The sequence below is a fragment of the Lampetra fluviatilis genome, chromosome 49, assembly GCF_964198595.1.
Source record: "Lampetra fluviatilis chromosome 49, kcLamFluv1.1, whole genome shotgun sequence".
In the NCBI taxonomy this organism is placed as follows: domain Eukaryota; kingdom Metazoa; phylum Chordata; class Hyperoartia; order Petromyzontiformes; family Petromyzontidae; genus Lampetra; species Lampetra fluviatilis.
The window spans coordinates 9439431-9465939 of record NC_136323.1 but is presented as its reverse complement, the minus strand read 5'-3'; positions in this window follow the sequence as shown (position 1 = coordinate 9465939).

Here is a 26509-nt window from a genome sequence, read left to right as displayed (position 1 = left end):
GCAGTAGCGCCTCCCCCGCCCCCCCCTGTCCAAATGCCCAAAAAAATCAATTCCTAATTTGGGGGGAGACCATTGTGATTTCTCAGCCGAAGGTTAATGCCTCAGCAGTCATGAATTTCGCATGTTTAATTCATCATTCCGGAGGAGTCCCCGTGTGCTCCATTAATGGAAGTTAATACAAACATTGATTGGGGAATGCGTTTTTTTCCGTCCGTGCAGTCACGGCGGCGGCAGTACCGGCAAATAATTGTCTTGGACTTTGCGGAGGCTCACGCGATCTGCTCCGGGTTAAAACGGCAACACATTTACCTATGAGCAGGAAGTCGCAAACCAGCTGCGTGCCTGTGACATCGCACAGAGCACTGTCACCGACATCACCACCGTCACCGTCTACGTCGTGAGTGTTTGTTATTATCGCTCGTTTACCCCACGAACGCCTCGCTGAATCTCACGATTATTTTTCAGGAGGATCCTGCCAAGTTGTTGCAGTCGGCAGTGGTGTTGCTATACTATACTATTATGCTATATTTTATTTTACCAGGTAAGGCCCACTGATCTACTGCAAATAGCTCTTTTTCACAAGTGACCTGGCCACAAATGATAGCTTAGCGAAGTGGCCTATAATGTGGAGATTTAATGCAGCCAAATACTCTAAAAGCATATTTATAGATTTGGAGAGTAAAACGGGATGACCCACAGAAAAATCTACGCAACCAGAATGAGAGAGAACATGGACTCTAAATATACAGGTGTCAGGGTCAAGATAGAACCCACGACCTCCTGTATACCAAGCGAGGTAGTTAACATCTCGCCACCGTGCTGCTGTGTGTAATACAAATTGAGTGATTTTCGGGTAATTTTCAGCATTGGTTTTGGCCAATACCGGTTACATTGAATGATTTTATGGCTATGGGAGGAAACCGGAGAACCCGGAGGAAAACCACGCGGGACAGGGAATGAGAGAACATACAACACTCCGTGTTTGCCCCATCCTTGAACGAATGTGATCTAGTCCGCTCTCGCATGGGCGGGGAGTCCACTGTGTGTGCACCCATCATGGGCCGTGGCTGTGAAGCTCCTTTTATTCTGGACTTTGACATGGCAGGCTGCCATGGTGGGTACCTGGAGGCAAAGGAACGATAAAATAATAACAATGCAATAATAATACTTTCATTTTATATAGCCTCACTCATGCTAACCGCGTTCCACGACGCGGTATCTTGGCGAGCACGACGGTCACCGTACAAGGGGCCCCGGGGGCAAACCAGATAAAGTCCTCACCGAAACGGCCCGCTCGCAAGAACCTGCCCCACCGGTGGTGTTCACCATGCAATAATCTTACTGGAGCCGTGGATGATTTTTCATGGCCCTGATTGCGCCCATCGTTTGGTAAATGTCAGGGACCATGCAGGGTTGAGCCTCGTTAGTTCTCCGAGAGGAGGCTACCCAGGTTTTTGCGGCAGAGGGCAATGCTGAATCTGCTGCTGCTGTGTGTAATTTTCAGGTACATTTTTAAGAATTCGCATGTGTCGCCAATGCTAGTTTCAGTAGTGTGTTCTTATTCGTTTAGCTGTGGGAGAAAACTGGGGGAGGACAAACAAACTCTGCACGTAACTGTGCCCGAGTCGGGAATTGAACCCAGGCTCTTCTTGCTGTGATGCACAAGCGATACCACTGCGCCAACCTGCCGTCCAATGATAGGCACTGGCAGTCAGCGGAGCTTCTTCTTCATCATGTCTTCTGTCTCAACCTTTCCGGGTCTTTTCCCAATATTCTGAAGAGGCCACCGCTTCTGGTGTTGGCATTGCCAAATCTTGAGGAGTGCAATGTGGCGCTGCAGGGCATCTCGGGGGATGATCCACGGTTTGGTTCTCCTGACAAGCGCATTGGTCGGTTGCGTAGAAGCCCCATGACAGATCAGATTGTTTGGTTGTAGTTATATGTACGAACGTTCATTGTAAGTAAACGTAAGAAGTCGTTTGGCTATTTTAAAAAAAACCTGGAAAAAAAGCTCCAGTTAACCATGTCAACCTCGCCTGTGGGCACAGTCACACAAAGATCCCCCATATAGCATGAACTGACTATAGGGGCAAGTACTGTTAGCGAGTAGCACATATGAAGGCCGGCATGGCACACAAAGAGAGTGAGTGGCCAGCACCAATCGCTGCCGCCTTTGTCTCCCCAGTGGCGATGTTTAGATACTGCATCAGGTACTCATTTGAAGCTGAGTCGACCTAGGGGAGGCCCAGAACTGGTTTAATTAATCATCACTGGTGTTGGCCGTGAGCGGGAATCGAACCCGGTTAACCAGGTTCGTAGCGCAGTGCGTTAACGGCTACACTGCTGCTCCCCATAGACAGACACAAACTGTATTTTGTAGATCAGCTGGTTGTGAGTGCCTATCATTGGAAAAGAGCTTCACAGCTCATCGGATTTTTCCAGGAAAAAGATTCTGATTCTGAAAACGTTGCGTGCTATATTTATTTTTGTCTTTATTTGTAAGGCCCCCAGTGTTCTTGACGAATGCGTTGAATCTTTTTTGTTGGACAGAGAGAGAGGACTGGAGCGGGCGACGCCATGCACCGACAGCTGGGGTCGCGACCTCCCCGCGCCCCGCGCGACACCCGCACCGCTGCCACGCACCGCCAATCGCTTTTACCTTTCTCAATTAGAACTAATCTACAGGCACCGCGAAACGTGAGCCAAACATCCATGCGAACGATCAGTTTGCGTTTTATCGACCCATCCAAACGGCTGTGCACTGGGCAGTAAAGAGTGCGGCGTCCATGCGAAATAAATTCGTCTGTGCAACGCGAAGCGCGCGCCGCTGGGCCTCGTGGAGGCTCAGCGGCCCCGGGAGCGTGGGAACCCGTCGTCTAATGGGGCCTCTTAGACAACCAGTGTTTATCACGAGCGTGTGTGTGTGCCTGATGTGTGTAGTGGGGTGCGGTGGAGCAGTGATTCGTGCATCGTACCTCAAACCCAGCAACCCGAGTTTGATTCCTTGTCAGGGCTGATAGCAGTGGCGAACATTTGAACCGGTCCAGGGCCTTCCCTTGGTCAACTCGGCCTCAACTGAGTGTGGTGTTGTGTAAACATCGGCACTGGGGAGTCCAAGACAGCCATGCTGCCAAACCCATTGGTTTCGACATGTGAACCCATTGATGGGTTTGACAGCACGATCATAATGATGGGTTGGTGTTTTCACATTTTGTGTATTGACGGGAGCCACCAGGGGCCGCCAGTGGCCCGCGGGCCTTGCAATGACGAACACTGCCTTACACGGAGAGGGTTGGCGGCGCGGGCGCCCGTGGCTGCCCTTGAGACGGGAGGGGCCCTAAGGGTTACCCCGCGCCCGGCCGCTGTGCTAGGTTGTCCCCGTTCGCCGTTATCAACTTTGGAAAATGTTGCATAAAAATATACTTTCGTACTCTTTGGGTCTTTCGGTAAAGTCACCTAGATAGAAAAAATCACGACGTTTCAATCGCAACACAAGCAATCGTCTTCAGGTGAAAAAATACAGCAGGCGGACTGCTGAGGCATGAAGAAATATAGTGAGAGAGCTACTGCAGCCAAAGGTTATATACGTTGTAGATGGGTACAACCCAAGGGTAGTTGGGCGGGGCTAGAGATGGAATTTGCAAGTAAATGTAAGTTCGCAGAGCTAGGTATACCTCGGCTATTGTGTTGCTAGAGATTAGCAAGTCAATCTGTTAATGTAACTCCACGGCTACGGTGCTGAAGAAGCCATTGTATTGCTCGAGATTAGAGATTAGCATGTCAATGTGAGACGGTTCCCGCAGTAGCGGATGTGTTAATGAGAGCAATTCAGCCTATTAAACAAGCGTCAACGCCGCATCGAGGAAAAGGGAGCAGCAGTTATGTTAGTGAGACATTTAGCCTGTTAATGTAAATACATTTAACAAGGTAATGTAACTCAGAGAGTCGGACATAACTGCTAACCATAGGCAGGTAGGATGGAAGCATCACAGCCAGTTATGACTTTACCTGGTTAATAACGTGCTTCCAATGATTGCTCAGTTTGTTCCCATCTTCTCGGTGGAAATTGTGTCTGTGTTTATATATCTGGATGGCTTCATGAACGAATCTTTGCTGATAACCAATGGGTTTGCAGAGGACCTTCGTCTTGGATAAATCAATTTCATGTGTGCCCACAGCATGAAAACAATGCTCAGCCATGGCAGAGGTGTTGGTCTGACCATGTTTCAGATCCGTCTTGTGTTCGCGAACCCGGTCTGAGACATGTCGCTTAGTTTCCCCAATGTAACTACTGCCGCAGGCACAGCTTAGTTTGTAGACACCGAGGTATTGCATGTCAGGGATCACATCCTTGACAGATGGAATCAAATCACGAATTTTATGTACTGTGTTGAATCGAACCTGGATCTTGTGTTTGCTCATGATTTTGGAAATCTTTTTGGTGACCCCTGCTATGTATGATTGGATCCTCAGGTGGTTCTCTCCCAACAGTTGGGGTGATAGCTTTACGGATTGTGCAATCCGATATCCATTCATCTTGAGGGCTTGGTGTACGTGCTCCAGTTCACTGGCGAGGTGGTGATGGTCGGAAATGCAACGAGCCCTATAGTGTAGAGTTTTGATGAGGGAATTCTTCTGGGCTGGATGGTGGTGGGAGTCAGGTTTTAGATAGGCATCCGTGTGGGTGGCTTTCCTGTAGACAGTGTCCCAATTAGCCATCTGGTCTCATTTCGATTAAAACATCCAAGAATGGTAACTTGCCATCCGTTTCCACCTCCGTGGTGAATTTGATGGCTGGGTGCATGGAATTGATGTGGTTGAATAATTGGTTCAGAACTGGCAGGCCATATGGCCAGATGACGAACGTGTCATCTACGTATCTCTTCCACAAGAAAGGACGTAGGATGGATGTCTGGATGGCATCTGTCTCAATTTTTCTGTGAAAACATTGCCTACCACTGGAGATAAGGGATAACTCATTGGGGTACCTTCAACTTGTTTGTAGAATGTACCATCAGCATTCAGTCCTTATTGGACCAAATCTTCAACAATTGCGATGTCAGGCACAGGAACTTTGGTAAACAAAGAAACTACATCTAAGCTGACAAGCAAATCACCTGTAGATAGTTGGTATAGCTGCCATCATTCAGTATAGCTGCCATCATTCAGTAGGTCCTGAATTATGTTACTGTATGTGATTTTATCCATGATGACAGTGGCATTGCCCTTGTCAGCTGAGAGGATGACTATGTCATCTCTCTTTTTCAGTTAAGCAAGCTCAAAGCGCCCATTGTTGCTGATGTTGCTAATGGGTTTCTTAGCGTTTTTTAGGATTGCAGCGATTTCCGATCTCACCATGTCTGCAGGAATGTGTCCCAAACCTTTAAGGGCTACGTCGACCTGGGCAATGATATCATCAACTGGGATGTGTTTAGGGGTGACTGCAAAATTCAATCCTTTAGCTAGTACCGATTTTAGGCTGTTGGAAATTGAGCTGTGACTCTGATTGATAACAATCTTATCAACATCATGGAACCTCCTTTGCCAGTACCAAAATACGATAATAGGGTTTTACCCTTTTTTCATACGCCTTCTGGCGTCCTCTGTCTAACACCGTTTGAGACGAGGCTCAAAAGAAAGATGTCTCTGGTGTGGACCAATCAGTTTCAAGGAAAATGCATATGTAGTGCGTGTCTGACGAGACACACACTGAGATAGGAGGCACCACACTTAATTTTCCTTAACAAGTTCCAACTCCAACAAGGGCTATTCTGGAACCCAACAAGGGAGAGGGGATCCTTAACACACTCAGTCCCCAACACCGTCGGGCTCCCGCTTCCCACTACGTGACCACACACCGCCAGTTCTTCCACTCGACTCTCCGAAGGCTCCGCCTCTTCCCTTACCCCTCCCCGAGCGTGGCCCCACCCCGCATCTTGCCACATCACTTCCTCTGACTCTCCCGACAGAACCCAAGTCAGCGTGATAGGGCCCGAAGGGCCCCCATCGACAGGTAAGTGAAGGTAAGGAAGTACGCCTCCCCACCACAGTCATACAGTATCGGGCTGGTTGTGTGAAAACCCTCCCCGTAGACGCGGTAAAATCTTGACTTAAAGCTTTCGTGACGGCAGGAATTCATACTCTTTGGGTATTTTCACCTCGATGTCAGCTAAATGCAAAGAGAGTCTGATTTCTAAGTTCAGCCTCCTGTCTAAGAATAATCCAGAGCCACACGTTAAAAGGTTAGACGTGGATAAGATTGTTATCTATAAGAGTAACAGCCCAATTTCCAACAGCCTAAAATCGGTACTAGCTAAAGGGTTGTCATTTCGCAGTCACCCCTAAACACATCCCAGTTGATGATATCATTGCCCAGGTCGACGTAGCCCTTAAAGGTTTGGGAAACAATCCTGCAAACGTGGCGAGATCGGAAATTGCTGCAATCCTAAAAAACGCTAAGAAACCCATTAGCAACATCAGAAAGGATGAGCACTTTGAGCTTGCTCAACTGAAAAAGAGAGATGACAGTCGTTCTCTCAGTTGACAAGGGCAATGCCACTGTCATCATGGATAAAACCACATACAATAACATAATTCAGGACCTACGTAATGATGGCAGCTATACCCAAATCAATAGAGATCCTACCAACCGCCAGGTGACGAAAACCAACAACATCATCACTGATTCGACATCTTTAATCGAACCAATCAAGCGGCTCTCTCTAAAATCCTCTGCTGCTAGACCACACAGATGTTATGGCTTACCAAAAATCCATAAAGATGGTACACCACTCCGTCCTATCGTCTCCACCATTGACTCACCCACCTACAAACTAGCCCGATTTCTGTCTGAGACCTTGCTGCCATTCATTAGCAAGACCACCTCCACTGTACTTAATTCAGCTAACTTGGTATCTCTAATTAAATAATCTATCTCCAGGTGATTTGCTTGTCAGCTTCAATGTAGTTTCTTTGTTTACCAAAGTTTCTGTGCCTGACACCATTGCAATCATTGAAGATTTGGTCCAACAAGGACTGAATGCTGATGTACCAGCCCTGGTGGACATGGCCTCACCAACACTTACTTCACCTAGAATGGTATATTCTACAAACAAGTTGAAGGTAAACCAATGGGTTCTCCCTTATCTCCAGTGGTCGCCAATGTTTTGATGGAACATTTTGAGACAGATACCATCCAGACATCCATCCTACGTACTTCCTTGTGGAAGAGATACGTAGATGACAGGTTCGTCATCTGGCCACATGGCCTGCCAGCTCTGAACCAATTCTTCAACCACATCAATTCCATGCACCCAGCCATCAAATTCACCATGGAGGTGGAAAAGGATGGCAAGTTACCATTGTTGGATATTTTAATCGAAAGAGACCAGATGGCTCATTGGGACACTGTCTACAGGAAAGCCACCCACACGGATGCCTATCTAAAACATGACTCCCACCACCATCCAGCCCAGAATAATTCCCTCATCAAAACTCTACACCATAGGGCTCGTTGCATTTCCGACCATCACCACCTCGCCAGTGAACTGGAGCACGTACACCAAGCCCTCAAGATGAATGGATATTGGGATTGCACAATCCGTAAAGCTGTCACCCAACCGTTGGGAGAGAACCACCTGAGGACCCAATCAAAACCATCACCTTGCCATACATAGCAGGGGTCACCAAAAATATTTCCAAAATCATGAGAAAACACAAGATCCAGGTCCGATTCAACACAGTACATAAAATTTGTGATCTGATCCCATCTGTGAAGGATGTGATCCCTGACATGCAATACCCCGGTGTCTACAAACTAAGCTGTGCCTGCGGCAGTAGTTACATTGGGGACACACAGCGAAATGTCTCAGACCGTGTTCACGAACACAAGACGGATCTGAAACACGGTTAGACCAACACCTCTGCCATGACTGATCATTGTTTTCATGCTGTCGGCACACGTGAAATTGATTTCTCCAAGACGAAGGTACTATGCAAAACCACTGGCTATCAACAAAGATTCGTTCATGAAGCCATCCAGATATAATAACACAGACACAATTTCAACTGAGAAGATGGGTACAAACTGAGCAATCATTGGAAGCACGTTTTTAACCAGGTAAAGTCATAACTGGCTGTGATGCTTCCATCCTACCTGCCTCTGTTAGCAGTTATTTCCGACTCTGAGTTACATTACCTTGTTAAATGTATTTACATTAACAGGCTAAATGTCTCACTAACATAGCTGTTCCTCCCTTTTCCTCGATGTGGCGGTGGCGCTTGTTGTTTAATAGGCCGAACATCTCTCGATAACACAGCCGCTGCTGCGGGAGCCGTCTCACATTGACATGCTAATCTCTAATCTCAAGCAATACAATGGCTTTTTCAGCACCGTAGCCGTGGAGTTACATTAACAGATTGACATGCTAATCTCAAGCAACAAAATAGCCGAGGTATACCTAGCTCTGCGATCTTACATTTACTTGCAAATTCCATCTCTAGCCCCGCCCACTTACGCTTGGGTTGAACCCATCTCAAACCTATATAACCTTTGGCTGCAATAGCTGTCTCGCTATATTTCTTCCTGCCTCAGCAGTCCACCTGCTGTATTTTTCACCTGAAGACGATTGCTTGTGTTACGATTGAAACGTCATGATTTTATTATTTTATTATTTTTCTATCGACTTGACTTTACCGAAAGACCGAAGGAGTATGAATTCCTGCAGTCACGAAAGCTTTTAGTCAAGAATATATTTTCGTTTTTTTCCCATTTTACGTGGTGTTTGCAGATATGTGGAGGTGTTCGTTTCACTCTTTCGCAGCGCGCAGCCAGCAAAGGGCCGTTGGCGCCAAACGTGCGATCTCTCGCGAGAACATTCGCTTGAGCTGCTCTTACTGACGTACACCGGCGTCTCGAGTGATTTGTTTCATTCGCGGATCACGGGAAAGGAGGGGGGGGGACCACGGGGGAGCGGAGCTGTTCCTTTGAGCGGTCGCAGTCCTCACTTTGAACGTCGACCATCAGCTGCAGTGAGCGCAATTTGCTTTTATTTTTTTTGCGCATAGAGGCCGGGTGATGGGTCCACAGAATGGCAGCTGCTTCCCTCTCGGACTGACCTCTCGATCGCTAGAAGACCGGGCCGCAGATGCAGTGGTCACGTTTCTGACTTAGTCGACGTGTGGTCTCCGCTTAGTTATTTTCTTGCTCGTATTTTCCACCATGGTATTTTCCACCATGACACCAATAATCATTTTGTGTTATGTATTATATGGGTTTGTGTCGATCCAGGGCTCATGTCGAAGGGAGCCTGGGGTCCACCGGAATTAGTTCAAGCGAGCCTAACTTTGCTGATGAGACACTGAATGTCGAAACTGGTCCAGAGTTTTCTTGTGTTGAACCAATGCTGCTGACATGATACACTCCAAAAAAGGCCGTGTGGCTGATGGGATGTGTAATACATAATTTAGGTTTTTTTTAGTTACATCGCGTAAATATATAAATGTCGTGATTTATTTTATTTTATACCTAAGTGACTTTACCGAAAGAACCAAAGAGTAATATATAAATGTGTCGTTAAAACCCCACACCACCCGACACAGCCAACTAGTAAGGGTTGTCACGTAAACAGAACGTGACCAATTCGTCACTAGTACAGCACACCGGTGTGTTGGAGAGCCAAGCCACAACATTCATCACGATGAAGCTGGTTGTAATTACTGGCGATACGTTGTACTCAGATTGTAAATGTTGTGGCTTGGCTCTCCAACACACCGGCGTGCTGTACTAGTGACGAATTGGCATGTTCTGTTTACGTGACAACCCTTACTAGTTGGCTGTGTCGGGTAGTAGCGGGTTTTAACGACACATTTATATATATTTGCGCGATCTAACCCAAAAAACCTCTATTATGGATTATATTGGTAGCGTAAGCCTACCTGTTAGGGATGGGTAATGTATGTATGTGTGTTGAAACGTATTTTACACAATACGTAGCCAACCACGCTAATCGGCGATGCGGGCGTAACAAACACTTGTATGGTTTTGTTTGCTTTACGGTGGCGGGCAGACGGGCACGTTGTTTCCGTATCAACGGTTTTCAAGAGAGCGAAACTGCCACCCTTGCGGGCGCGAGGTTTTAATTCGTCGTGCGAGGGCGAATCGATTTGCCGTTTCTTGGCTGACTTCGCTGCCCCTGCTGGCCTCGATCAGTCAGTCGCGCTGGTGGCGAACACACGGGACGACGCCGCCGACAGCCCTCGCGAAGGAGCAGTCACGGACGCTCCAAGGCAAAGAGCTGCCGTGCGCGTCGATCAAACGGGCCCCATCGGCGGTTCAATATTCTTCTACTACTATTGCGTGGGTACAATTCGCTACCGATCGTTGACCATTAGATCCCCGCCGATCTGGCTGCTCTCCATTTGCCCAATGATTGATTGGGCGGTGCAGTGGTTAACGCTCGTGCCTCGCGTCCAGGAAGGCCCTGGGTTCGATCCCACGACTCGGATGCTTCTCTCTGTGTGAATTATGTTTGTTCTCTTCCCCTGTTCTCAATGGGTTGCATCCGGGTTCTCCGGTTTCCTCCCGTTGCTTAAAGTAAACATTATTGACGAAAAAAATACCAATGCTGAGATAGTTATTCATATTTATACCTGCGTATGCATCTGTCACACCTCAACCAAATTCAACCAGACCATGCCCACGGTGGCGACGTGTTAACTACCTCGCTTGGTATATAGGACGTGGTGGTTTCGATCCCGACCCTGACGCCTGCTGTATATTTGGAGATTGTGTCTCTCTCTCCCCGTGGTTGCATGGATTTTTCTCCGGGTCCTTCGGTTTTTCCTTCACATTAAGAAACTACAGGCGTTTAGAGCATTTGGCTGCCATACATTTCCACGCGATTCGCCACTAAGTGAAGCTATCATTTGTGGTCAGATCGCTTATGAAAAAGAGCTTTTTGCCTCAGTGAGCCTTACATGCTGAAATAACCTGCCACGTCCCAGTGATGGGAGCGGTGACGTAGTGGATAGTGCACAGTGCTACGACCCCCAGGATAAATATTGAGACCTTTACTGTCATCTTACGATCTTTATTAGCTGCAATCAATCCACTGCTGGATGAAGAGCGCCCCAAGCCGTCAATGTGTCTCACGGGTTTGCGATGTAACAATGCGACCAGCACCTGCACACGAGCTGGTTTCGTCGCTCCATCTCCCTGGTGAACTTATTCTCGATGTCGCTAACGCGCATTACGTTCCCTCAATCGCGTGTTCCTCTTCTGTCTCCCATTGTCACTTCCTCGGTTTTTTCCTTCCGTTATCTTGCCGAATCTCTGTTTAAAATCCCTCCGTCACAGCAGGAAAAAAAACCACACGCAATGCTGATGGAACAAAGTTATTTGGGCACGCTGCTGCGTTACTGTCCACGTGTCGAGCTCAGCTTTACAAATGAACCCCGTTCCACTTTGCCCTCGTCCGCCTGCGTAGTTCACCATCTTCACCTCGGGCCGCCTTCAATACCTGCCCCGGATTTCGTTCACTCGCTCCGCTGCCGCCGCGTCGCCTACGGTTCGCTCGCGCGCGCTGTTGTCCCCGAGGGCGCGACTTTGCAGCCAGTCGCGTTTTCCCCGCACGCTGTCGATAATAAATATGTAATGGGGTTGTTTCACCAGTCGCGTTCGGACGGTCATCGGGAACGCGAGAACGATCGCGTGTTTTAACAAGCGCAACCGAACATTCAAAGCAATGCTCTTTCGTTGCTTTGAATATGGTAAAAAGTTGACTTTAAAATGCTGCCCTCCCCCCTCCTTCCCCCGGGAATGGATGGAAGTTAATTACTGCCTCACGGGACTATCACAGGTTGGTAAGTTCACAAAGTGCGTCTAAGTTATTCCTCCCTAGGTGCTCCTCCCTATATTTTTTCCATCCCCCACCCTACTCACCCCCTCCTTCTACTCACCCGCTCCCTCAACTCCCTTACTGCCATTCTTCCTCCCTCACCTTCCCCTTCCCCACATTCCAGTACAGACACCCTGTCTCGTGGTCTCGGTGGGGGAGCACCCGAGCCCGATCTCCCCTCTCCTCTCAACCCACGAGCAACAGCGTCCTGGACTTGTGTCCGCGGAGTTTCTGTCACCACCCACCACCCTCCCCTCCCTCGACGTCGCGGTTCGTGCTCCACCTGAAATAAAATAAAAACATAAAAAAGTTGCACGCATCTTGAGAAGCGTTGCGTTTAACCATAAGCTGATGACGCGTCAGCCATGTTGCTGAGGCCGCTTTGGGCATCATGCCCCCCGTTTTTAATTGCGAGTTGCTTCGCGTCTGTTGCATCGCACGCTTTGATCTCTTTTCCAAGAGCACACGCACGCGCTAAATAGACGGACAAAATAACGCGACGATGTTCAACGATCCCTTCCTTGTGAAGTCCCTACATGAAAGAAATATTGGAAAATATATTCATACTCCATAATTTGTGTGTATATATATACAGTAGGTAGCGACGTTTACATTTATTTTCAAGTAGGCTGTGAGCTAAGAAGTTTTCAAGTTGGGTTTCATCTATAAAAAACACACTCCTTTTCCGTGACAGACATAACACATCAGAGAAATGTAATTAATTAAAAAGGATAGAAATAATAATTTCAAATATTAAATGTATGTTTTTAAAGTTTAAGCCAATTAAGGTGCAAGATTAGCCATAAAAAGTGCCGGTGGTAAAACACTCCTTTTCTCCCAAGAAACACTAAATTTAAATCTCCAATAACAATTCTAAATGAAACTAACATATAATGTGACCTTAATTTAGGAGCTTTCGTGACTGCAGGAATTATTCTTTGGTTCTTTTCGGTTAAGTCACGTCTAAAAATAAAATAATAAATTAAAATAAAATAACATATTACGACGTTTCGCTTGCAACACAAGCAATCATCATCAGGCATAAAAGAAATAGCAACAAAAATCTAACTAGAAAAAACTATAGACAGACATACAAGCAGACAGACATCACAACGGCACACAGAGAGAGGAGCAAGCTGACAACGCGGCACGGGCACGCAAGCCTAAAAATTAGGAGGCAGGCACACGAAAATTAAATAACCTAGTAAAATATCGAAATGTGATGTAATACAACACAGAGAGTCGGTTAACACACAATTAACGCATAGCCTGGTTGATTACGTGTTTCAAAATTTGCTAAGTTAGAATTTTAAGTGTGAGCAACAAAAATCTAACTAGAAAACTATAGACAGACATACAAGCAGACAGACATCACAACGGCACACAGAGAGAGGACACAAATCGGCACAAAGAGAGGGGTCGTTTCTGTGACGGTCCCTTAAATATAGAGAAGAGGGGGTGGGGACGGGGAGAGGGAGAGGGCGGAGAGAATCAAGCATATCAAAGACTGCACGCCAACGTACTCCTATTGTAAGTAAACTGACAACGCGGCACGGGAGCGCAAGCCTGAAAATTAGGAGACAGGCACAACGAAAATTAAATAACCTAGTAAAATATCGAAATGTGATGTAATACAACACAGAGAGTCGGTTAACACACAATTAACGCATAGCCTGGTTGATTACGTGTTTCACAATTTGCTAAGTTAGAATTTTAAGTGTGAAAATTCCAAGGAGATGACACAGGCAGAGAGAACAAATAGCCAGAAAGAAAAAGGATAAGTTTAAAACTTCCCCGTAGAAGTGGTTCAATCTTAATTTAGGAGCTTTCGTGACTGCAGGAATTATTCTTTGGTTCTTTTCGGTTAAGTCACGTCTAAAAATAAAATAATAAATTAAAATAAAATAACATATTACGACGTTTCGATTGCAACACAAGCAATCATCATCAGGCATAAAAGAAATAGCAACAAAAATCTAACTAGAAAAAACTATAGACAGACATACAAGCAGACAGACATCACAACGGCACACAGAGAGAGGAGCAAGCTGACAACGCGGCACGGGCACGCAAGCCTGAAAATTAGGAGGCAGGCACACAAAAATTAAATAACCTAGTAAAATATCGAAATGTGATGTAATACAACACAGAGAGTCGGTTAACACACAATTAACGCATAGCCTGGTTGATTACGTGTTTCAAAATTTGCTAAGTTAGAATTTTAAGTGTGAGCAACAAAAATCTAACTAGAAAACTATAGACAGACATACAAGCAGACAGACATCACAACGGCACACAGAGAGAGGACACAAATCGGCACAAAGAGAGGGGTCGTTTCTGTGACGGTCCCTTAAATATAGAGAAGAGGGGGTGGGGACGGGGAGAGGGAGAGGGCAGAGAGAATCAAGCATATCAAAGACTGCACGCCAACGTACTCCTATTGTAAGTAAACTGACAACGCGGCACGGGAGCGCAAGCCTGAAAATTAGGAGACAGGCACAACGAAAATTAAATTAGTGTCATCTCCTTGGAATTTTCACACTTAAAATTCTAACTTAGCAAATTTTGAAACACGTAATCAACCAGGCTATGCGTTAATTGTGTGTTAACCGACTCTCTGTGTTGTATTACATCACATTTCGATATTTTACTAGGTTATTTAATTTTCGTTGTGCCTGTCTCCTAATTTTCAGGCTTGCGCTCCCGTGCCGCGTTGTCAGTTTACTTACAATAGGAGTACGTTGGCCTGCAGTCTTTGATATGCTTGATTCTCTCTGCCCTCTCCCTCTCCCCGTCCCCACCCCCTCTTCTCTATATTTAAGGGACCGTCACAGAAACGACCCCTCTCTTTGTGCCGATTTGTGTCCTCTCTCTGTGTGCCGTTGTGATGTCTGTCTGCTTGTATGTCTGTCTATAGTTTTCTAGTTAGATTTTTGTTGCTCACACTTAAAATTCTAACTTAGCAAATTTTGAAACACGTAATCAACCAGGCTATGCGTTAATTGTGTGTTAACCGACTCTCTGTGTTGTATTACATCACATTTCGATATTTTACTAGGTTATTTAATTTTCGTGTGCCTGCCTCCTAATTTTCAGGCTTGCGTGCCCGTGCCGCGTTGTCAGCTTGCTCCTCTCTCTGTGTGCCGTTGTGATGTCTGTCTGCTTGTATGTCTGTCTATAGTTTTTTCTAGTTAGATTTTTGTTGCTATTTCTTTTATGCCTGATGATGATTGCTTGTGTTGCAATCGAAACGTCGTAATATGTTATTTTATTTTAATTTATTATTTTATTTTTAGACGTGACTTAACCGAAAAGAACCAAAGAATATAATGTGACATCAATCAACAACGACATTGCACCGAGCGAAACGCAGCATCGTAAAAAACGAGCAGTGCAGACAAGTCACAAGAAGACAGGAGAGGTCACTCACAGGCAAGCGATGTCCACACCTCGTGTGAGTTATCCGTGCTACTGGCCACGGTAGCGCACCTCCTCCTCACCCTCCGCCCCTCTCTCTGTACCGCCACGGACACCATGAGTTGTACTTTGTTATTTTGTTGACTGTTATATATGTGTATATGCTAAACAGAATAGCATTCTACAACAACGGCATTCCCAAAGGCGACGACTCCTGTGCCACTGCGCTCGACGCACGAAGCGCGGGACACTGTTTGATAGAGAAATGGTGAAGGAGTGCTCCTGCTGAACGTATCCTGTGGTGCGATTCCATTTAAGCTACCATAAGGGACCTTTCTTGCCAGTATCAAAATATAAGAATATGTTTTACCATTTCTGCCAATGAAACAGGTGGTAAGATACTAAAACACCAAATGGAACCTTTTGCAAGGAATCCTGTCTGTGTTTTAACATATTAGCACCTGTTTTATTGCCAGAAAGGGTAACACCTATTCTTATATTTTGATACTGGCAAGAAAGGTCCCATATTGTAGCTGCTATACATTCCCTGATAGTGCATTGTCTTTGTGCTGTTCGCCTTTTGGCGTTCTATGGTCTGACACCGTTTGAGACGAGGCCATAAAGAAGGCTGTCTCTGGAGTAGGCCAATCAGTCTCAAAGACAAGGCATACATTACCAGAGCATGTTTTCGTTTGCATGCTCACCACAAGTACGTGTGGTTCATGCAGACAGGATTCCTTGATAAATGTTATTGTTTGGTGTTTTAACATCGTAACACCTGTTTTATTGCCAGAAAGGGTAAACCCTATTCTTATATCCACGTAAGCTATTTAAGCTTCCGCTCAAGCTTCCCTGCCTCTCTGTGTGCTGTGAAGAAGCGCCGTGGTGTCCAAAACGCCACCTGTTGTGTACTCGACCTTATTGAGGCCACACACAGAGGGTCAGTTGTGCCGTGTTGATGCCATGACCTTGCCATTCGGAACTTGACCTGCGCGGTTGTTTTTTTGTTGATGGTTGTTTGGCTTTGCTCTTGCCAGGCTTCTATGGTGCAACGCCAGGTCCCCCGTCGATCATGAGATTTTATTTCCCAATGGCGCTTTTCCTTTGCCAAAACGACCACAAACCCCAGCCAGTGTTATTGACGAATATGTTCAGTTTTTTTGCTATGTGTAAGCCAAAATAACCACAAAATAACCACAATTACCATAAACCCTTGCAAGTGTTATTGACGAATGTGTTGAGTTGTTTTGCTACTTGTAAGCCACTCGCTACTTTCTGTCTCCACTCCGCAGGAGGCGTTTGTGGTTTCCCACTCTAATGGACGTGGATCAGTGCTGACCTCCCGTTTACAGCCTCGAGGTGGTGCTGGTAATTCCACCTTTCTCTGTCAGAGGCACAGCAACTGAAAAGTGGATGAGCTTACCCCGACTGTGTTTTAATTCACAACCTTCCTATGGCAATAATAATAAATCATATTTATTTTGTTAACTTGTAACGCCTCACTGAGTCCCGGAACTATTTTCAAGTGTTTGCAGTCGGGGGGGGGCAATGTTGCTGTTGCTGCTGTGTGAAATCCCAATTGAGTAATTTGTGAGGAATTTTCCATCATTGAGATGTTTGGCCAATACCAGTTATGCTCTATGGGTTTTTTTTGCTATGGGAGGAAACCGGAGAACCTGGAGGAAACCCATGGCAGAACAGGGGAAAAGAATACAAACTCCACACAGGAAGGCGCCCGTGACGGGTATCGAACTCCAGCTCCTGACTTGCTGTGTAAGACACGAGCACTACACCACTTGGCTGCCCGCCCTGGCGATATTCACAGTGACAGAGGATGCTTTCCGAAACACGGATTGGGGAAATGAAGGCATGAACGTAAATGGATAAATATTAACCATCTCATACGTGCTGATGGGACACGGGAACCAGAGTATAAATTAATATTTGTGGCAAATAATTGACGAAGATGACGAAGGATGCTGCGAAGTCGATCTCAAGATAAATACGAGAATAGGGCTTAGAAAATACGGCGTGGCGTTCATAAAATGCACTCCGTTGCAATGATATATTGGTAAATAAATCGTTTAAGTTGTTTAAATTCTATCTCCAAACACTCCTAATGCTCCTTCAGGCCTCGCTTCAATAACGCGGCAGCGGTTCCGTGATTGATGTCCCGCGCCGGGCTCCGGGACAGACCGCCGCGGCTGCAGCAGCTCGGGGTCTCCACCGCCACCACCACCGCCACACCGAGCCTCGCAGCCCCGTGGAGGTGAGGGGAAGGGGAGGTGAGGGGAGGCGATACATTGCAGGGACTTTTGCACTCAAATTAGGCCCATAAATTAAAACACACAGCCCCGAGCCATCCAAGCACGCTGTGCGAATTCCACGACTAAGTGGTGTGATACATCACACGCTCCGACCCCACATTCCCGAGCAGACACAGCAAGCTGGTTAACTTAATGACACCTATTATTAGATACACGCTCTCCCAGCTCGAGTTGATTGCTGCGATGTTGACCTCCGTGAACCCATTTGACTCACTGTCTCGTTTTCTCGCTCCATCCTCCCTCCCGCTCCTCCCCCTCCCTCCGCTGCGTTCCTCTTTCTCTCTCTCGCCACGGTGGGAAGATGTCACCTACCTCGCCTGGTATACAGGAGGTCGTGGGTTCGATCCCGACCCTGACGCCTGCTGATGTATATTTGTAGTTTGCATGTCCCTTTCTCCCCATGGTTGCATGGATTTTTCTCTGGGTCCTCAGGTTTTTCCCTCCACATTTAGAATCAACGTCACGCGTTTAGAGTATTTGGCTGCTAGACATTTCTACGTGATGATAAGCCGCTTTGTTCTTCTGTCATTTGTGGCCAGATCGCTTCTTTAAAAATAGCTATATAGCTCGGTGGGCCCTACCTGGTATAATAAAAAAAATGTTTAGTTTTTAGTAGTTTTAGTCCATCCTGCTCATCTGAGTCCCCTTGTGTGTTTCCGTCAATCGTCGCTTTGCCCATCCCGGCGAATGCGTGTTTCGTGACTAAATCCCCACGCGTAAATATTTGCCTCATGATTCATAGGGCATTGCCAGTGATCTAATAACTCATCTTCCCCTCTCGGGGTGCTGTTACACAGGGTCTGCAGAATGCGTGGTTATTTGATTGTAGCTGTAGACACTCTATGTGGACAGTTGTCTTCAGAGACTGAAGTTGTATTGCTGCCCATTAAGCAAAATAATTGATTTCTACCACCCACCAATTTCAGGAGCTGTCACGATTCGGGCTCAAGATTCGATTCGAGAATCAATCATCTTTTTTTACCGTAGTGGAGTTCAAATCCTGGTCGGGAGTTCATTCAGCCCATCATTCCTCTGAGGTTAATAAAATAAGTACCGCGTTGTCGGGAAGTCGATCAACGGTGGTTGTCCTTATGGATAGACTTGTCCCCAACGTGGAATTTCCACCGCTGCCCACTGGAGCAGTACATCGCGTTGACTTTGACTCTTTCACCCACGGTTGCTGTAGCATCGCTTACGGTAATGTCCACTGTGGTAACGGCCACGTGCAGCTACCCGGCGCTTGCCTCGTGCTCACATGGGACCTGTAACGGCGCCGTGGTTCAGGCGGCGCCTCGGCCGTTATGCTCGGTGCGAGCCACAAAAAGAACACGGACAGGGCTTGTTCACGTCCTTCTCTACGCATAGCTAGTAACCGAATGAAAGACCGGTATTAACCCGGTTTTTGTATCTTACCTGGTAAGACCCAGTTAGCTATTAGCCTATCTTTAAGATGCCTGGCCATCACAAATTATAGCTCAAAGTAGTGGCTTATCATCAGCCAGAGTTTGATTCGCAGGCACGGCTCCCATCAGTGGCGAGTGTAAACCTACAGTGGTCCTGCTGGCCCACACACTCTCTTAACCAACTCGCATTGGCCAGAATGGTAAAGTATGGGTAACCAACCTCCATTACTGATATGTGTCATGGGGAGAGGGGGTGGGGGGGCTTTCACCCCATACATGTCAACCCCTTATCAATGTCTACCTTATGATAGACCAATTCAGACTTTATTGGTCACCGCGTGCCCTTATAAATTTCAAAGTTCATCCTACAAAGTCCCATCACAAGGGAGAAACACAAACAATTTTTGCCCGTATTGAAACGGCTGTACGCCGTATGGACCTGCAAACTCAATTTTCCTGTACAAGAATAAGGGGTAAACCGTCTGGGTTGACAGGCATGTCAACCAGTTATGGATTGTGAAAAAGGTGTGAACGTTATTAAAGTATTCACATTTCCGTATTTTATCAAAAATAATTGTTCACATAAAACCCACGGCAATTAGTGGATAGAGGTGTTTAGGAAGCACATTAAGAGGTCGACTTTGACGTCACCCATATTTCACAATGAGCAGGGGCGGTTTCTTCATTAGGGCGATTGGGCGACGCACCACCAATGTGTGAAAGGGACTTTTTCAATCACATTAACAATCTCATTCAACCACAGAGCTATGCTAGCCGTATCTGTGCCTCTGGATATAGTCCAATCAGCGTCATGTCACGTTCTGTGGAGTACCGCCTCTTTTTGGGCGATTTCACTCTGGCTGAGAATCGCCCCGTGTGGTCCCATAGATTTACATTCAAAGATGTTTTTTTTCGAAGGGCGGGCGCTGCAATGCATTCTCTATGGCTTCCGGGAGGGCTCCCACTAACGTGCTTACGTCATCATACGTAAGCACGTTTCAGTCAACAAAATTATTTGTCGCCACCTAGTGGAATCTTTAATAAAAGAAACTGAGTGGATTGTAATAATAGTGAGTATAGAAACAAACAAGATGTATTGTAAGAGTCACTTTATTTTTCATTAATATTAAAGAAGTGAAGTTGCCTTTACATGCTTAAGCTGTTAATTTATCCATTGCATGGGTGGACCTTATCCTTATCAATCATCCAGACATTTGCCCCCCCTGAGAGATTTTGCAGGAGCCGCCACTGACAATGAGGTGGCACTTTGTGAAATACATCTTCAAGGAACGCAACGTATGTTGGAGCTCGCTCTACCGATGTATTTATGATTTAGGTTAGAAAAAATGTAGTACGAGCCGCAGAATTAATACTTGGTCCAAGGGGCGTGTGATTCCAAGGTAAAAAACCCCTCAATATTTCAAGAGCTGCAAACGCACTACGGTGAATACAAGACGCTGGTCCCTTAATAAATAACGTCACGAAGCGGTCCCTCAAAGAATCGCAAGACAGCTCACGGAGCCGCAGGTTGCCGACCCCTGGGACAGGAAGCTGCTTCCAAAGAGAATTGAAGAGACCCTCTATCTCTCTCGACATAGAGAGGAGTATGTCTCGAGTATGTTGCTAATATGGACAGCAAAGATGCAATTAGGTTCTACGAGGTCACGACGTCCGCGGTGGCGGCTTTTCACGGGGCGCTCGAGCTGCCGACTTAATTGTGATGGAGCAGCATGCAGCCTCTGCTTACCGGACTCTTACCGTTAGCGTGGTCTGCATTGATTGACATAGCGGCAGCAGCGGCAGCAGCAGCCAGCGCGGCACATCAGCACATTCTATTGCTCTGCCTCATTTCTCTCAGAACCGTGAATTGCTGGGCAATTAGCGATGGCGCTGAAAACCCAATGGGCTGTCGAGGGTTAATTGACGGATGAGCAACACAATGAGCCAGAGAGCCAAGTGCCCTTAACCCATTCCCCCAGACTATTTCACAATCGAATGCCCGAATGCAAATTTTTTGCACCCAAAGGCTTTTGTGTTTGGCATTTTTAAGATTTTGTTTATTCTGTGTTGCAAATTGCACCGTCGGAATTAAAACAATCATTGCGTGTAACGCCGCGCGTTGATTTTTCGCTGCTCGCCGCAATGCGATATTCTCACTCGTAAGAATGCAAAGCAGTGCTCAACGTCTCATGCGGAGACAATCACGACATGAGAGCCCTGTGACGTCCGATTGGACTCCGGTCAACGTGGAACGTTGGTCCAACGTTGGCTCAACGTTGGTCCAGCGGTTCCAACCACATTGATAACTCATTTCTTCAGAACTGATTTGCGTGTTTTAGTTTGTTGTCTTTCCTCTCGCACCTCAGATCAGCACGGTTGCCTACGTATGGTGCAAAAGAAGATCAACACACATTAGATACATAGACTCATAGAGAGACCCATAGACTCACACAGAGACCCATAGTTTGTTGTCCTTCCCCCGCAACTCCGATTGGCACGGTTGGCTGCGTACGGTACGAAAGAAGTTCAACATACATGCTATGCATGGCAATGTTTGCCCAACGTTATGCTTTATATGCATATAGATCACGGCTTTCCGACTCGGATTATCCATCCATAGTCACCGCGTGGGTTATCGAGTCCAGTTCAGAGTGAGCACTGCGCTCCGTAGCAATGAGCGGAGCGAGCGGCGTGTGGAAATCCAAAAATATCAATCACCGCATGGCACGTTCCGACAAAGACAAAGATCCCCCCCCAGTGTAGGCTCAACAGACGGTTTTAGGCAAGTGCTGTTAGTGAGAAGCACCTATGAAGGTCTGCATGGCACACGAGGGATGGGTGGCCAGCAGCACACCCGGCGCCTTTGTCTCCCAAATGTCGATGTCTATACACTGTACCAGTTATTCGTTTGAGGCAGAGTCGACCTAGGGGAGCCCCAGGACCGGTCCAGATAATCGTCCCCAGTGTTGGGCGTGAGCGAGAATCGAACTCAGTCGCCGGGTTCGTAGCGCAACGCGCTGACCGCTGCATATTTGTCGGAGGGACGTTTAGCAAACTGGTTTTGCATAACGTTTGTTTTTGAGTTATTTACCCCGAGTCCAACTTGGCAGCCCTCTCTGTTCCTAAGCCATTCGAAGATTTTCTGCAGTTTGCTTCGACGGCACGTGACAGTGACCGGATCAATGGCAAATCAGAAATGTGTTCTAGGGTACTCCCTGTTATTATTTTTACTCCTTCATGTCTCCAATCCAATTTTCAGAAAACGTTTTCTCATGTCACTGTGCATTATTAAATTTTTTATTTTACCAGGTAAGGCCCACTGAGCTATGTAGCCCTTTTTCAGAAGCGGCCTGGCCACAAATGATAGCTCAATGAAGTGGCTTGTCACGTGGAAATGTACTTCAGCCAAATACTCGAAACGTGTGTTGATTCTAAAATGTGGAGGAAAAAATCGGAGGACCCGAAGAAAAATCTATGGGGAGAGAGACACGCAAATGCCAAATATAGAGGCGTCAGGGACGGGATCGAACCCACCACCTTCTGTATATCAGGCAAGGTAGTTAACATCTCAAAAGGTGGCACCTAGTCGGACTCAGCTTTCACATGCAAGTTGGTACCACAACTTGCTGCCTATTCATCAGATTCTGGAATCGACCAATGATCCTCAATAGCCTTCGCGCCTGCCCTTCGACTCGGTAGAAGTGGATTCAGTCATCTCGTAAGCAATGACCTGAAGAAATAATATTATTATATAATTTCAAAATTCGGTCCGTTTAAAAAAGAGGATCAAGATTACACAAGACTCGAGAGCTAGCTGAAACTTCGGTGTCGTTGTGACAGTTAATTGCAGTATTCTTAAGACTGTAGTCTGCTGCGATGATTTAGAGATACTGGGAAGGTTGAAACTGGTCCAGAGTTTTCCTGCTCTAAAAAATGCTCCTGGATCATATTGATCTGGAAAGCCAATATGCCGATGGACTAAACATAAATAATTATATGCTAGGTGGAGACAGAATGGAGTTCTGCTCATATGTGTAGTGTTATAGTACTGGCAGGTGGAGAGCGGCAGCAACTGTGGTGGACAGACAGTACAGACGCCGGTGAGGGTGTGCACGGGGTGTGGGCAGAGCAGAAGAACTGGGGCAAGGGTCACGGAGGACCCCATCTGGAGATCCCTGGAACCTGCTATCGGGTTTGAGAAGGGAGGCGCGGTCAGGGCGGAGCCAGGCCGCGCTGGGAGCATAAAAGAAGCTGAGAGCGGGGGGCTCGAGGCTGCCGGTTCTGGGGGTGGACTCGTCTCGTCGTCGCTGTCGTCTCCTCGCCGTCGTTGCTAAACGTCTCCGCTAGATATTGCGCTACGAATTATAGTTGGCTATCTCAGTCAGCACCGTCAGTGTTAGACGGCTAGTGTTGTGTACAGGTGAGGCTAAGCTACTGTGGAGAGTGTGTGGACGAGACCATGAAAGTTGTTAATAAAGAAAGTACCTCCTAGAAACTCTGTCTCTGAATCGTTGACACTACATATTAATGAGATTCACGATCACGTTTTTTGGGTTAGGTTTGTGTGAAGGTGGATGTGTTGTACACCCACCTCCATCTGGCACAGCCAATTCGTGGGGTTTGTCACGTGAACAGCACATACTGCAGCACACTGACAGCAAACCCACTGCATTTACAACTGAGTATGACGTGTCGCTGGTGATTACAACCAGCATCATCAGGCGTGACAATCCTTACTGATTGGCTGTGCCGGGTGGAGGTGGGTGTGCGACACATTCACGCGTTGTGGCCCAAAAAACGTGATCATAAATAGTATTGGTCGCGAAAGCCTGTGTGTTAAATATGTGTATCAGACAACACATCCACCTCCCCCTCCCTCATCTATATAATCCCTTGTTACTAGCAGCTCTTTGGCCTACTTCAGCAAGTGTGTCTTGCTGTGGTTGTTCCCACCTGATGACCGACGCTTGTGTTGCGCCCGAAACGTCGTGATTTAATTTATTTTATATTTTATACCTACGTGACTTTACCGAAAGAACCAAAGACTATGTGTATCAGACTTTGCACTTGTACAGCAAAGTGGTCTGTTTTCACTGTTTCGTGCATGACTAACAATTTTTTTTTTAAACGCTGCACATTTTCTTGCATGAAGTGGTGTGGACAGGCAGGGCTTTACAACTCGACGGAGACTCATCGTGCAGAACGGTATTTTGTACTTTCATCATGCGATGCATCCGCTCGTTTTTTTTTAGGTCAAACATTGGTTAAACGCGACAGTCGCAAACGAGTCCGCGATTATCCAGCACTTGAACAAACTTTCCTCTTGACTCGGTGCTCCTCGATGATTGGTGGGGCCGTGGGAGATGCAGCCCGGTTGTAAACCACCGGGCTGCGCGCCCGCCAGCCCTCCATTAGTGGCCCCCGGGATGACTGGCCGAGCTTTTAAGGGCTGCCCTATTTAATCTAATAATTGGCGGTGCCTTTCACCCACCGATCCCGTGGCTTTTAAGAGAGGCACGATTGACTGTTGGCAGGAAAAAATAATATAACAATTCCGAGTACCGCAAAATGGATGCAAATAACTGTGATTCATCGTGAGAATCTCGCACCACGCTCACGGCGCGCCGTGTTGGCAGCAAATGGCTACAAGAGCTTCCGTGCGGGCAGCGATCTCTCTCGCTGGTTTCTGCGGAGAATCGCGGGCGTGCGTGCATGCGTCACACTCCTGTGGCAGGCAGCGCATGGCAATCCTTCACACCGTAACAGTTCTTCACCGCCAACCGATAAGCCGGGGACCGTACGTTTGAAACTACGATTGTAAAGCGCTGTCTCAGTAAACATGCCAATGTTGGGCCCAAAGTTGGCATGTTGGCCGAACGTTGGGCACAACGTTTGGGCCAACATTCCATATTTCCTGGGATGCAGCGTTTTTCCTGCACTTATCACATTTGGGGCACTCTCACTTAAAATATCACCACATCCGGCAGGCCTCTGTTTTTTTAATTCAAAGAATTTGCGGTTACAATCTTTCCGCGTTTTCAAAAATCGTAACGGCTTCAAAAACCAAACATTGCAAAACATCGTTGGAAAGTTTAAAATGAAGGGAAACATTGCTGATCAGATATACATTGAAACTCCTGTTATCTGTATCTTCGTTATCCGTGGGCAACAATCTGTCTGATAACTCCCATTATCCAAAGGTCGATTCTCGTATCCAACATCTTTACAGATAATCACGTGCGTTAATGGTCGCAGCAGATGCTTAACTCGCCATGCAATCGAAGGGCGGCCCCGTGCACGACACTCGGCATTCCGGATCTCCGTCTCATTCTTGTACATTGTGACTGATGTGCAATTTAGCGGTAAATTCATCCTGTCATTCGTGATGATCACGGATACAAATGAGGACCACGGAGTGGAATTTATGGATTCCACTTGGCTTGAAGCGACCTGTAGTGATTCTATCATTCGCCGTTAATGTCGTAAGATGATCCACCGTGCGGTCATTCGAGATCTCTGTGACAGCACCGGGCGGCACGGCGTAGCCAAGAGCGCCGTGTCGCGCCGTTCGGCGCGTGCGGATTTTTTGTGTTTCTGATCCAAGCATCGTTGCGGACGATGTTAAACGATTAAACCATACTTCTTCTTAAGGCCACATTGCTCGATTGTTTTTTTTTTACGATCAAGCTCAGCTTTCCAGAGGCACTCCAACCCTGACCTCATCCCATCGCCATTCACATCATCTTGATCCCGGCCCGGGCCTTTCGCTCCGCTGGGTTCCAGCTGCGTCCCTCCGACTGACGTCTCCACTTGTTGAGCGAACTCGTTGCTCAACGTGACCCGTGTTTTGTTCACATTCATGCCATGTCCAACTTTGCAGTCTTCCTCGCTGTTAAACAGCTTGACAGGTACGGACAACCGATAACCGGTTGTTTCGTTTTTATTCGTGCGATTATCAGTAATTAAAAGGGAACAAAAACCCTGTGTTATAACAACCCCAGTTACAAGTACATTTGCGCAATTTCCTGCCTGGAAAATGCGAGCGGAGTGGAGCTTATCTCGCCAGTTGAGTCTGCGCAGAGCCTTATCTCTCTCTAAGTGAGAGGAGGGGAACAGCCCCAGTGTGAGTGAGCGACTGCGCGGAGGCTATGATTAGCACGGCAATGCTTTCAGCCCGAATGTGCAAGATGATAAACGGCAATTAGTAGTGCGAATCCTTACAGTGCGCTCACACGTCCTTGCTAAGTGCCGTGGATGGAAATGAGCATTATTTGCATTGCTCGAGGCAGTTAAAATATTACATTCCAAAGGTACATCGTATATATATCGTCTGCAATCGTTAACCGACATTGTGTGTGTGTGTGCGTGTGCTTATAAAGATCCATCGTGGTCAGGAATTTCTGCAATGATCAGAGCTGACACGATTGAGTTTTGAGACGCCCAAAGTGCCCCACAAGCCCTGCGT